At 35.1% G+C, this 12,344-nt stretch overlaps 1 protein-coding gene and 1 pseudogene across 1 annotated transcript in view; both read right to left on the minus strand.

Annotated features, from left to right (window-relative positions):
• Nucleotides 1-12,344, minus strand: part of LOC131330911 (peptidyl-prolyl cis-trans isomerase CYP37, chloroplastic-like) — a 40,465-nt gene that overhangs the window by 9,608 nt on the left and 18,513 nt on the right. The gene's annotated exons all lie outside the window — the stretch shown is intronic.
• LOC131330913 ((-)-germacrene D synthase-like) overlaps nt 6,823-12,344 on the minus strand; it is a 43,312-nt pseudogene continuing 37,790 nt past the window's right edge.

Raw genomic sequence — 12,344 nt, forward strand, 5'->3', positions numbered from 1 at the left:
TAGTACCTCAGATTTACAGCCCCTATAAATTGTCGAACCGAATCTCTCCCTATTCTCTCCAAATTAGCGCATGGTTTCAGTGGATCGACCATGGCGAATTTCTTGGCTCAGTTCCAGAGCATAAAGAACTCGAGGGATCACCTCGTCGTTGCTGGCATCCTCTAGCTTTGCACATCTTTCATTCGGATTTCTCGACTTATTTACAATATCACGTTCTACGGATCTTTATCGTGATGACTTAACTGGAAAATGTTGCTCTACATTACTGTATGAAAATGTTGCTCTACATTACTGTATCAGTTTTTGTGCTGTTTACTTGATTACGGGAGTTGAATGACCTTTTAGTGTCAGATTTGATCCGAAACGGATAATAACAGTGACGTCGTGCTCTGAGCCGCTTGGATTCTTTTAAGATCATTTTCATTGCTCTTCAGTGGAGTTTATGAGTTTGTGATGTCTTGCCATGTACAAATAAGTTGTTAGGTCGCGGAACCTGCTGATCGAAGACAAGGCCATATTTGTGAATGACTCTTTTATTTCTTTAAGCAATAGTAAGCATACATAAGATTACTTGATCTTTGGATTCAATTTCTTTGAGAGAGATTTCAAGTTGCAACAGGATCAACGAGTACCGAGGTCACAAATCCCTTGAGCTTGGTTCCAGAATTTGTGTAATTATCTCCATCATTGTATAAACCATAAATAACTCGAGCAAAGTTGAGAGGTAGCCAGAGGAGAGGCATCGGGACGGGGGTTGGGCGGAGGAACTCTGAGTTCATGTCTTTTCATGCATTTGTAACTTGTTTCTGGAATTCAGTGATAGTCTCTTCTTCTATTGCACCATATTGTTTCATGTAGCATTCAACTGAGAAGACTACGTAACCTCTTTCTTGCTCAAACTATAATTTCACCCAAAAAATTGCTAACTAGCATGGAAAAGATCGGTAGTAATTTGTTTTTGTGTCCTAATTCTTGGACATCATTTAACATGCATGGTTGGAATCAAGAATCTCAAGACATGATCAAGTGTCATCAAAATTAATTCATTATGGAAGCGCTTGTGTATATTTGGGCACCAAGGATCGAATGTCATGGATTTGCAACCTGTTTCCAGAAGGTTACAATTAATGTAGTACCCCATGTTTGGGGGAGTAGTCATGAGTAATATGATACCACATTCACAATGAAAGTCTATATGGGTGATCTGCTTGGCATATAACAAATTAAACTATGTAAGATACTAAGCTAGTAGTTATATAGGACATGAGGCATATATATAAATTTACAATGAATAATGATATTTGTACGTTGGACTTGTATATCTCACCTTGTGGCCAACCATGTGATCATCAATGAGCCTGCAAAGCATAGATGAACCTTGAACAATCAATGGATAACTAGACCAATAATTCTCTAACCATACACACAATTACACAAACTCTCTCACATCAAAATGGGGCCCACATATGTTTTATATGAGAGACTTTGTGTGATTGTGTGTGTGGTAGTAACATAGTTGTAACTAGACACCCAGTGGAAGGCCGCTTTGGTTGCCAACTCTCCCATTCCAATTAAGGAAATGATTGAAACAGCTTGGTGGCCACAACTCAATAGCGCAATTGGCATATGCTCGTCCATATTTGGAACATAGCCTTCGTGACACCATTTGGCCTCAGTCAAGTATGCTCCAACCAAATCTTTCAACTGGAATTTTGAGGACAATGAGCTAGTATTGGGCGAAATTTCATGAATTGGGTACTGCAATGCATGTGATGTTCCTTCCAAACTTGATGAGTCTACTAATGTTAAACTTAGCAGTGCGTGTGGATTTGGAGAAAAAGGGCCTAGATAGGGACGTAATTCATGTTTGGCAGAGGGCTTGAACGGCTATCTACATCTACATCTATATATATATATATATATATATATATATATATATATAGGAATTTTCAAGTGAGGGATCCCTCATTTTGTTAAAATGAGGGACTTTCATTTCCCGATCAAATTTTGAAAATCCGAACCGTTCAATGTGTGCAGAACATAATTTTAAGGGTCCCCGCGAGAAATCAGCAAAAAAAAAGACCGGGAAGGGCGTCACCCGAGCAGTTTTTTTTGAACCGTTCAATGAAAACTGCTCGGATGAAGCCCTTCCCGGTCATTTTTTTTGCTGATTTCTCACGGGGACCCTTAAAATCACGTTCTGATCACTTTGAGCGGCTCGGATCATCGAAATTCAATCGGGAAGGAGAGTCCCTCATTTTATTAAAATGAGGGATCCCTCACCGGAACCTAACTCTATATATATATATATATATATATACATACATTTCTTATAAAAGTCTCAATTGTTTGTCGACTTTTTCCATTCCAAAACTGCCCTTGCCCCATTTTCCCCCGCAAAGCCATCACGAACCACAAGGCCATTGCAATCAAACTCTCCTTGGTTCTCTCTCGCGCGCGGGCTATAGGGTAGAAAAGGTGAGTTTCGGTTGAACTTCACCATTGGTAATTGTTTATGTTTTTCGACTGCTTTTCTGATGAAGGCAACATATCCTTTGTGCAAACTTAAACCAGACTGTTTCCATATGATTTGCCTACTATCTGTTTGATATAATGTCTCAATGACAATAACAGAACTCAACATAGGTGCTCTCTTCCAATTTCCTGCTGGATGAGATTGTTTTCGTTTTTTCTTTTTGCTCAGTTGAGTTAGTTTGCTCCCCAACTTTTCCTCTCGATGTAACCTTCCGAGTTTAATAAAATTTCCTTTTGCCGAGCAAAAAAAAACATCACACATAGACATAGACACACACACACACACGGAGCAAAGAGTTTAGTGTATATGCCCAGCCCCTAAGTTCGTTGAATCATTATTCTCCTCACTATATATGAACTCTAATTCACGACAACTGCTTTTGAATGCTCTTTTTCTTTTCTGTTTTATCGGCTGCTTTTGAATGCTCTTAGCTGTGGACTTATTTTGTTTGTTCAATTCATTGAAAACGTATTATAGATCTTCACACTAACAAGATTGATTATTATGCCTGATTGTTTGCATCCATTACAGTTTTTCAAAAGTTCATTTGAAAATCGAAATAGTAGGTCGAATTAAACTTTGGAAGTTAAAAAAACAGCCTGCCTCTCACAGTAACATGATCTCATATTATGAGAAGTACCGGTCTATAAGGTATGGTTCTTTTCTGTCCTTGGGCAGAATATGATAGAGGTGTTTTCTCTCTACTGTGGAATTGAATAGGAGTTGGATTACTCGAGGATTTCCACCAAGATTAATAATGGTTTTAGCACAAAAAAAAATTTGTTTGTTGTACGACCAGTACTACTATCCCCAAAATCTAAGTCTAAGATGAACAAAGCAAGAGTACGTAGGAATAGTCATATACTCATAATATATCTTATTATAGAGAATAAATTCTTTACACCGCCGGTGTAAACATTTGTTTTCTCCAAATCAATTACATTGCGCTACGTTACAAAACAGTGGTCTCAATCAATAAAATATGGGGACGTAACGCAATATAATTGATTTGAAGGAAACAAATGTTTACACCGGCGGTGTAAAGAATTTAATCTCCTGATTGTATTATCCATTGTACTTTTATTTTCATATAAGGTGCTTTGGATAACATTGATCTGAATGAAATTATGTTTCTCTATTCTAGGTCTTTTTGAAGGTAAGGATTTACTAAATTAATAGAATGCTTTTACGCTACAGATAACATGTTCCTATTATCAACTCTTGTTGTGATTACTAATATCAACAAACGAAGTATACAAAAAAATATTGCCTATCGCACTTGGATCATATGATGTTATTATTTTTCGGTTTTGTTTAAAGTTAGTTAAGCTTGTAAGATCATGACTTAAGGATTAGAAATCTAAAGCTTGATTTTAGAATTCCCTTGGGGTGAAATTCTATTGTCGTTCCAATAAATTCAGAATTGCCGAAAATTCAGAAATATGTGTAATGAGTTAGTGTATGAGGTGGCTGGTATGGCGTTATGTTCTGAATAAAATCCATCACTAGAACAGGAAAATGACAAACCCGATTATTCCCTACAACCTGACTACAACTTCGGAATCTGAAAATCCGTTTGTATTGAGGCTAATGATTTTCGCTTTTCCCCGATTGTGTTATTGATAAAATATGCTGTTTGGTGGGGGTTCCATTCTGGGGATGTTATGCAAACCAATTGTTCGCTTCAAGTCCTCACCATTTTGGGGTGTCGAAATTGTTTGTATAGACGTGAGGATCGGTGGGTGACTCCACCCAAAATGTAGCCGTAAAAAGGCTCGTTCATTTATCGTCAAAGGCTCGTTCTTTTTTCCCTGAATACTATCAATTATTAATGGCCTAAATGCTGCTGCAAACATGTCATCTTTGATATATGAGGACGAAAGAAACGGGAAAATGTTACCCTCTAAAGTAAAATTTAGGGGCCGAATTGCCATAATTGAAATTTAGGACCAAAATGACAACTCAACCATATTCTCCTTTAGAGTTTAAACGTTTTTTTTTTTTAAGAGAGATCATTTTATATCATAAATAAAATACAAACTCAAGACACTACATTAATTATGAGACTCCACGAGATAACCAAGCCCAATAACTCAACTAACACAAAGAAAAAGAAGAAAATCCCACTTAAGAAAAGAACACCCGCACATAGTTGGAGAGATTCGAACTTCTAATCTTCCAGTGAGATGCAAGAATGGGACCAGGGGAGGTCTAGTAGAGGCGGCCGCCACAACAAGATTTTTAAAAAATGCAATTATTATATTATATGTAAAAAAAATTATCTCCGAGCTTATATAGTCTCGCCACTGCTAAGGTTTTTTCCTTATTTATATTATTTACTAGTCATAAATCTTCTATTTTTTTTTCAAGAAAGGAGATCCAAAAAAGTATTCTAAAACTAAATTCAATAGGCCAAGGTGGAATAATATAAATGATGATGTGTAATTAAGAAAAAAAAAACTCCACATTCTAACCCTAAAATAACTTTACCTAAAAAATTAAGAGAATTTAATTACACTGCCACTCCCCAAATTTATAATGTTACTCCCAAAAGGGAATGCGGTTATCAATTTAGGAAATCCATATAGGGATCTGGGGAGTAACATTATAAATTTGGGGAGTGGCACTATCAATGCCCAAAATTAAAGTTAGTCTTTTTTCATACTCCATGTGCAAATGAAAAGTATCATTTACTATAGTTTTTCTTATGTTATTTTAATTTTTTTTGGAGCCGATGACTATTAATATTGAAATGCATCTTTTTATTTTTTTAATATACATTTCACCACTGTTAGGGTAAAATTCTAGTTCCATCCCTGGTTGGTTGAGTTTAGACGATTAGACCACCACCTAGCTTTAATTTTAAGAACTTGTATGCTAAGGTATTTTTAAGGGATTTTGACATGCAGGTCCTCTTTTGTAAACTACTAGAAGTGGAAACAGGTTTATATTTTCATAAAAACAAAAACAAGAAACATGTTTGGTAATATTTGTGTTTCTCAAAAAAAAAAAAAAAACTGGGAAAAACAGTTTTTTATAGTTTTCAAAAAGTTTATGAAAACAAAAAAGTAGAAACTTGTTACCAAACAAGTTTTCTTTATTAGTTTTCAAAAAAATAAAAACAAAAACAAAACGGTTACCAAACGTCCACTAAATTGTCCTCAATCGTATCCTCCCTGCCAATGGCGGAGGGAGCGTATGCTAAGTGGGGGCACATGTTTTTTGACACTTGGGACGAATTTACATCTCTAATTTTTTACAGATTTAGCTCAACAAAATTTTCAAACATCTACCATCATTCATCACACTTATAGGTTGATAATATTAGAGCAACAAATCCTAAGGGTTGACTAAGTGGTTTTGGTTTAGGATTTAGGTGTTTTCTTTCTCTTAAGGTCTCAGGTTGAATTCTCCATGTCAACAACTCATGGAACCGCCTCACCTCCACGTATAATTGTGTAAAACGAACGACTGTAAATCCGAACAAGTGATCATGTAAGCAAATACAACCAACCAGTCCTGTAAGGTTTAAAATTCTGGTATAGTATTCAGTGTGACAAAATTTTCACCCTAAAAATAGATATATATATATATATATATATATATATATATATATATATATATATAGTCTCTTTCTCCTAAGGATCACCTTAACTTAATAAAATAAGGACCTCCCTTTCCCGATAGAATTTCGATGATCCAAGCCGCTCAATGTGTTCAGAACGTGATTTTAAAGATACCATCAAGAAATCAGCAAAAAAAAATGACCGAAAGGCTTCATCCGAGCAGTTTTTGTTTGTTTTTTATTGAACGGTTCAAATAAAAACTGCTCGTATGAAGCCCTTCCCGGTGATTTTTTTTGCTGATTCCTTGCAAATTACTCTTAAAATCACGTTCTGAATACATTGAGCAGCTCGGATCATCGAAATTCGAACGGGAAATGGGAGGAATGGAGAGGTCCTTATTTTAACTAAAATAAGAACCTCATTATTTGAAAATGACTGTATATATATATACACACACTTGTGATTTGTGAATAAATGTTATGAAAATGTACGTGCGTCATTTATGAATTGAAGAGATATACTCGTCGGGACCGGACAAACAACAACAAAGACAACTTTATTTCTGGATGGAATAATCCGTACATTGCACGCGATAAACACGGCCTTTAGAAGCATGCATTCCACTGGTTTATTTGATAAAAAACAAGGCCTTTAGAAACATCTCTAGCTTTAGTTCTTCAAGCACTAGAGCAATCTATATATAATAATAAACATAAGTGTTCATAACTTCATATATATGTTTTATTTGACGACATAGAAATCGATACACATAGGTGTTCATACTACTTGATCTTCGGGCTCAACTTGTTGCAGAGATTTCAAATTGGCACAGAATCAACGAGTACTGAGGTCACATATTCCTTGAGCTTGGTTTTAGAATGAGTGTAAATATCTCCATCATGGTATATAACATAAACCACTCGCGCAAGATTGAGAACTCGCACGAGGAGAGGCATTGGGGCGGCAGTTGGGTTGAGGCATTCTGAGTTCATGTCCTTCCATGCATTTGTAACTCGCTTTCCAAATTCAACAGTTACCTCTTCTTCTGTTACACCATGTTGTTTCATGTAGCATTCAACCGCAGAGGCTACGTGACCTCTCTTTTGCTCAAACTGTAATTGCACCATCACACAAATGTGTTAGCATGATTAAAAGGTAGTATGTACTCTTATAAAAAAAATCTCCCCATCTTTTTATTCATTGATAGCCTTTGAATCTCAAATCTCGAGAATTTTTTTTTTTTTTTAAACAGCAAAGAAAATTTATTAATATTTGAAATAGATCGAATCTCGAGATTTAGATCATGTGTCTTGAGACTCATGACAATTTGTTAGGACATGAGTTACTTGGGTATAGAGGATCAAGTGTTATGGACAAGAACATAATAGGGATATAAATATGTGCTGAATAATGACACTTTTCCTTGGGCTTGCATAACCTTGCTCCTAACTTTTGTTGTTCCTTTAAAAAACCATCGGTAAAAGTCCTTAAAACGGTAGTCCCATAAAAATCGTCGTTTTAGGGTAATTATTTCCGACGGTCTTATTAATGCCGTAAAAAGTGTCTTTTTAATGACAGTTATTTAATGTCATTAATAAAACTGCAGATAAAACCAGAATTTGGCGTTATACTTGTATAACCTTGCCCCTAAAATTAAAAGGCTGATTCTCGTGACTCCAAGTCACATTGTTGCATTACAGGCACCTTTATTTTGCCCCTACTACGTAAGTTAAAAAGGCGTAAAAATATCCTCTCTCCGCTCCCACAGTGCCAACTGCCCCGCAGATTGCACTCATCGTTGAGAAATTAAGGTCAATAACTATAATTAGGGGTGAACCAGATTTGAACATACATTATTGTATTTCGCATTTAGAACATGTTTTGCAACTAGTTATCAATCTCATGGTTGTTAAAAACCTACGATACTGGATACGTATCCCACTCCGTATCCTTTTTCTTTAGAAATTCTACGATACTCTACGATACGATGGCGTATCTTTTTTTTTGCTCGGCAGAAGGAAATTTTATTAAACTCAAAAGGTTACAAGGATTAACTCAACTCAACAAACTCAACTCTGGGGAGCAAACTAACTCAACTCATCAGCGAAAAGAAAAACAAAGCAATACTCCTCCAGCAGGAGATTGAATGAGGGCTCCTCAAGGATTACAATTTTATCTTACCATATACAATCGTATTCCCTATCCTACAATTACTAGCTTATTGGGAAAAAGCAAGCACATTGTACTTCAACGTGCTTAAGAGTGAAAACAAGGACTAAAGAGTGTTCATTCTAAGTCGTTTGATCTAATTGTGCCGACTTAATTTACCAAAAGAAAAATATAATTGTGCCAACTTTCAAACCATTTGCAAGATATCCAACCTCAACCTAGGGCTTGAATAGAAAAAAGGACCATACTTCGATTATGTTTTGCCTAAATCATAGAAGAGCTCTTCTTTTCTTTCCATAACTAAGGCAGTAGTCATTAATTTACCCAGGAAAAAAAAAAAAAAAACTAAGGCAGTGAAATCGTCAATGTGAAAGACTCCAGTTGACAGACTTCAAACTTTGAATCTTAAAACATTTTTTTCCCAATATATGCATAGTTTGTTGGTATTATTAGGTGTAAATTCTTTTTAATTGCATATTTATTATGATTAATGTATCTTACGAAATACGATACGTATCCCAATATGATTTATAAAATGTGAAAAATGATACATGATATATATCCCAATATGAAAACACATTCTATCTTACCTCATGGCCTACCACATCATCCATGAGTCTGCCTACCACTGATGCACCTTGAACAATTAAAGGATCAGTATATAGCCAATCAAGGGCCTCTTTGGTCGCCAACTCTCCCATTCCAACAAGGAAAGTGATTGCAAGCGCTTGTTGACCACCGCTCAACATTGCAGTTGGCATATACTCTTCGAAACTTGGAACATAGCCTTCGTGGTACCATTTGGCTTCAGCCAAGTATCCTATGGTCATATCTTTCACCTGGAATTTCGAGGACAATGAGTGAATATTGGACGGAATTTCAATATTTTTACTAATAAAACAATTAAGTTATTTCAAGGCTAACTGCAGATTTTGCATATTCGATTCCGTATGATCTTCCTTGCTTGGTTAGTTCTTCACCAATCATGTTGTAAGCATCCAAAACTGCTTGATAAACAACTTTCATGGAGTCCGGAAGTTGATCCAAGAAACTAACTTCCCACCTGAAAATCAAATAGGTTATGGGAAATGACTTTAGATTACAATTAATAAGTTATGACTGGAACTAGTATTGTTAACTGAAAAAATGGAAAATCAACTTTTAGTAGCTTACAATCTAAAATATGGACCAAAAATTAATTAAGCATCTCAAACTGAGTTTTTTAATGTGTGATATGAAGGACTAAAAGACAATTTTTTGACAGCATTTATAAGAAGGTAGTAGAGTAGAAAAACATTTTCCTATGACGCAAATTCTATCACAAATTCAAGATTCAAACACAGTCTTAAAATCTTAACTTGAACATTCCCTAGAGGTTCCGATTCTTATAAAAGGTAAAATCAAAAATTAAGATCACGAGGGAGAGTGAGAATTTAACCTTTGAATTGCCTCATTGAAAAGCACAAGTTCTTCGATGGTAGCCCGGCTAGCATCATAGATGTCATCAATAATCGAAAGCAAACAAATCATTTTGGTTAGAATTCTTCTAGCAAGAACATATTGAGGCTCAAAGTACACTCCCAATGTCCAAAAGTACAACTCCACCACTCTGTCTCTTGCAAAAGGTAGTTTCCTTGCAACGTCCAATTCTATCCACCAGCTAAACAAAAAATTGAACCATGAAAAATATAAGATCATCCAATCCAATGTATTAATGCCCTGTTTGGATATGTCTAGAAAACAAATTCTTCTCACCTGTATTAGTATTTTCCTTCTTCTTCTTTTAGGCAAATTTTCATTTTCTTTTTCAATTCATCTCAATTGGAGGACTGAATGAACTTTATCTCAACTACAAGTTTCAAATCTATCTCATTTGTTACGAGGAAATCAATCGGTCCTATAGGAGTGGGGAATTGTGGGGTGGAATGATTTTGTAAAATTGTTTTTTTTTTCTTTCATAACTTATGAATTTCCTTATGAAGATGAACTGATAATATAGCATTTGTCTTTGAAATGCCAAAAAGAAGAATTTCTAGAGAGACTTATTAAACAAGTTGTATTATACCCACCTTGTGATTTCGCTTAACTCCTTCTGGTGCAATTTTTGCAATAAGTTGAAATCCAATTTTGCAAAATCCAATAGAACTTTATTGTGGGAATCATCTTTTTGATAGAAGGAAATATAATGCCTTGACTCAAGCCTTGTCAAGCCCTTGTGGATGGGCTGATATAGAGCATGAACTACTTGTGCTGCGATTGGATTATTGTCCAAGTTCGGTAGTGCAGAATTGAGGTGAGTGGTGGTAAATTCCATTGCTTCATCTAGTATATCTTCTTGATGTACACTCAGAAATGTTGCTTCGTACAAGCTCAATAATCCCTTCACATCACCAATCAAGGATTCCTTAAATTTTCCTTCATTGTCCTTGAGTTTGTTGAATACATCTGCATAAAACATTCAGGAACATGATCAATGAAAAACAACATGTTAGAAATATATGGAAATTATCAGCAATTGTAACAAGAATTAGTAGTTGCGGCTTTAGAAACTTTCATGAAAGTAGTCATAAAGGCAATTATTTTTCCCAAACTAGGGAGGAAATATAAAACAGTATTACCTATGTCTATTTTAAGGGACGATATGGTATATGACTATGTCCTATGCGACATATTATGTCCCATGCGACTATCGGAATTTAGTAGTAGTTAAAAAAAGTGCTTTAATAAAATCTTCCCTCTGTCAACAAAAAAAAAAACTTTCACAAGCAAACAGACTAAGTAATAACTAATATGTTTTCATGTTTCTATAAAAAGAAAACATTTTGGACATGTTTTCCCAGAATAAATGATTTCCAAGCTCTCCTTTTACCGTCATGTATACGCTCGTTTTTTGTTTTTGGTCGTTCTATGACCAACTTTTGATACACCTTTCTCGATATGAAGAGTAATTATTTTGAACATAGACACAGCCCCCGCAAAAAAGTGTATAAGGAATAAAAAGGGACTATAGATGGAAATCTATTTGCTTAATGTCAATGATAATGAAATTTGTTTGTTTCTCTTCTTGTTGTTTATTATCAAAAATTAAAATTGAGGCTTAAAGGGTAAGTTGAGTTCTAGCGATAACAGCACTAAAACAGTATATATGCATCCTCTAAAGCTCTCTCGTTTTATTTTATTTTTTTCTATTGATCTTTCTTGATTTAGCACTAAAACAGTATACAATACACACCCCTTAAAAGGGTGTACTATATGCATCTATTTTATGGTTCATTCATAGCATTTTAGTATATTTCGTAACTTTTGTTTTAGAATTCATAACATTTTAGCAGTACGATTCGTAAAATTTTCATTATGATTCATAACATTTTGGTATATCTCGTAACTTTTATACGATTTGTAACTTTTTAGCAATACGATTCGTAATATTTTTTCCATAATTCATAACATTTTGAGGGGTGCATATGATACACACTCAAATAAAGGATTTGTATTGTAGTATTTCCCTTATCTTTAATAACAACGTAATTTCCGTTGCTGATTAAAAAAAATCACTTTCCTTAACCATACAAGAGACAAAGTTGACTTACCACAAGAGACACGATATCCGCGTTGTCTAAGTAATCGAAACGAGAGAGCAGTAATGTAAAGATCCTCATCATTGTTGACATTTTTGTGACCACTTTTATGATAGGTTTCAAATATTTGATGTAATCCTTGGTCAATCTCTGTTTCAAAATGGTAGGCCACACCTAGCACTACTACAATAAACCATAAAGATCACAGCTATTGGCCGTGATTGTAAGTTTTCTATCGCGCTCCTGCTACCGTGATAGATCTGGGTGTGATTGTAAGTCACTCTATTTTATTACGGTTATAAACTGTGATTGAAAGAGAGAAACAATCACGGCCAATAGGCGTGATCGTTTCTCATTTATCACTGTTATAAGCCGTGTTGTTTCTCTTAGGCGTGATCTTTTCTCTTTTTTGGGTGTGATTGTAAGTTACTTTAGATCACGGTCTATAACCGTGATTGAAAGTTCAAAATGATCACACCCCATAAACTGAGGTGG

This window comes from Rhododendron vialii, chromosome 6a (assembly GCF_030253575.1).
Source record: "Rhododendron vialii isolate Sample 1 chromosome 6a, ASM3025357v1".
NCBI lineage: Eukaryota > Viridiplantae > Streptophyta > Magnoliopsida > Ericales > Ericaceae > Rhododendron > Rhododendron vialii.